This window comes from Heptranchias perlo, chromosome 12 (assembly GCF_035084215.1).
Source record: "Heptranchias perlo isolate sHepPer1 chromosome 12, sHepPer1.hap1, whole genome shotgun sequence".
NCBI lineage: Eukaryota > Metazoa > Chordata > Chondrichthyes > Hexanchiformes > Hexanchidae > Heptranchias > Heptranchias perlo.
The window spans coordinates 67,126,926-67,129,425 of NC_090336.1; the positions used below are offsets into that span (position 1 = coordinate 67,126,926).

The following is a 2,500-nucleotide window of genomic DNA, read 5'->3' on the forward strand; positions in this document are numbered from 1 at the left end:
TTATGAAAGGTTGTAATGACACTGCTTTGCAGCTGACCATGTCCACTGATTTGTGACGCCCGTATGGAGGCTGATATCTCAGGAGGGCCGAGGCCGATTTCCTCCGGGGACGGCTCGTCGCGTGCGGCAGGACGAGGCGCAGCGGACGGTACCGGGCGCTCGGAGGTGCGGCGCTGCCCGCCGGAGGTACAGCGAAAGGCTGCAAACCGCTTTCCGCCTGCTAACTCGGCGGCCGTCAGACCGACCGACTCCGCTTTACCACCGGAGCTAGAGTCGGGCAAGGGGCACCGAAGGGTACCGGAAGGATCGCGTTCGCACGCCGGGAAGTCGACTAGCGGGCCGCTGAAAGCGAGCCGGGGGCCCCCGGTTTTTCTGTCCCACCTGGAGACTGATATCTCGGGAAGGCCGAGGCCGATTTCCTCCGGGTACGGCTGGTCGCGTGCGGCCGGACCAGGCGCAGCGGACGGTAGCGAGCGGTCGGAGGTGCGGCGCTGCCCGCCGGAGGTACAGCGAAAGTCTGCGAACCGCTTTCCGCCTCCTCTCACCGCACGGCTCTCCATTTCACCCACTGGCGGATTTTCACCCTCCGACTGCTCGCTACCGTCCGCTGCGCCTGGTCCGGGCCCTGTCCGTTGTCATGTTAATGGCAGAGCGGGGCAGGACTGCTTTCACCAGGAACCCGGTTTTCTGGGTCAGAGGTTCCAGGGGAACTGTTTTGTGCGGACTTCCCTGTGTCCGTCCCTCCATGCCTTCCCCCCAGGACTTCCTTCTGAACACCTTTGTCGTTTGAGCGAGGGCCAAAAGCCTGCCTGTGAAAGGGAAGGATCAGCCGGTCGGACCCCTGCTGGTCGCTGCTGCCAGTGCAGCAGGCGTGCGTGTGTCCTCGGCCTCGTGTCCAGGTCCCTCAGGGACTTGAGGCAGCTCTCCCCGGTGGTCTCGTGGTCAGGACCGGGCTTCGACTCCCGGTTGGGGGGGGATGACTTTCTGCTGCAGATTAATTGGCACCTCTGAAAGAAAGTCTCCCCTCCTGAGCGTAAAGCTCCACCCTCACCACCACCACCACCGCCTTTTCCTCCCCTTGACAAACAGACAGACAGACAGACAGACAGACAGACAGACAGTCAGTCCAGTTCGGGAGCGCAGCTTTCATTTGGAAGCAGACCCTGCTTGTTTCAAGTCAACGACGCCAAGTTATTTTGCACTTTGAATTATATCGCTACGTGCGAGCGGCACTCAGCCTTGGAGAAGAAAAAAATACCACTGAGCTGAGAAAGTTCTTTTTAAAAAGGTTTCCTTCCACAGCAGCTCTGAGTGTGAGAGAGAGAGAGAGAGAGAGAGAGATATCAGCTTTATTCTCAGTAATAATATACACACACACACACACACACACACACACACACACACACACAGAGACACTGGGAAAGAGCTGATTTTCCTTTTGAATATCTCCCCACGGGGAGCTGCACCGTTCCCAGAAACACTGCAATACTGGGTCGATGCGTGGAGTGGACGGAGCAAGCCCCTATTCCATCTCCCTGTTCTAAAATTCAATTAAAAATAAAAGTAAATAATATGTGTGTGTGTGTGTGTGTGTGTGTGTGTGTGTGTGTCGGTGTCAGTATCAGTCAGTGAGTCAGTGTCTCTCTCTCTCTCTCTCTCTCTCACTCAGAGCTGCTGTGGAAGGAAACTTTTTTAAAAAGAACTTGCATATTGAAAGAAAGATGTGTCTCAAGCTGCCGGGCCCTGTCCATTGTCCTGTCAATGGCAGGACTGCTTTCACCAGGAACCCGGTTTTCTGGGTCAGAGGTTCCAGGGGACCTGTTTTGTGCGGACTTCCCTGTGTCCGTCCCTCCCTGCCTGCCTTCCCCCCAGGACTTCCTTCTGAACACCTTTGTCGTTTCAGCGAGGGCCAAAAGCCTGCCTGTGAAAGGGAAGGATCAGCCGGTCAGCCCCCTGTTGGTCGCTGCTGCCAGTGCAGCAGGCGTGCGTGTGTCCTCGGCCTCGTGTCCAGGTCCCTCAGGGACTTGAGGCAACTCTCCCCGGTGGTCTTGTGGTCAGGACCGGGCTTCGAATCCCGGTCGGGGGGGATGACTTTCTGCTACAGATTAATTGGCACCTCTGAAAGAAAGTCTCCCCTCCTGAGCGTAAAGCTCCACCCTCACCACCACCGCCGCCTTTTCCTCCCCTTGACAGACAGACAGACAGACAGACAGTCAGTCCAGTTCGGGAGCGCAGCTTTCATTTGGAAGCAGACCCTGCTTGTTTAAAGTCAACGACGCCAAGTTATTTTGCACTTTGAATTATATCGCTACGTGCGAGCGGCACTCAGCCTTGGAGAAGAAAAAAATACCACTGAGCTGAGAAAGTTCTTTTTAAAACGGTTTCCTTCCACAGCAGCTCTGAGTGAGAGAGAGAGAGAGAGAGAGAGAGAGAGATAGATATCAGCTTTATTCTCAGTAATAACACACACACACACACACACACACACACAGAGACACTG

The 2,500-nt window shown here is 55.8% G+C and overlaps 1 pseudogene; it reads right to left on the reverse strand.

Moving 5' to 3' along the window:
- Positions 1 to 1,455: 1,455 nt before the first annotated feature.
- On the reverse strand, positions 1,456 to 1,572 carry LOC137330106 (U2 spliceosomal RNA; annotated as a pseudogene).
- Between the last annotated feature and the right edge of the window lie 928 nt (positions 1,573 to 2,500).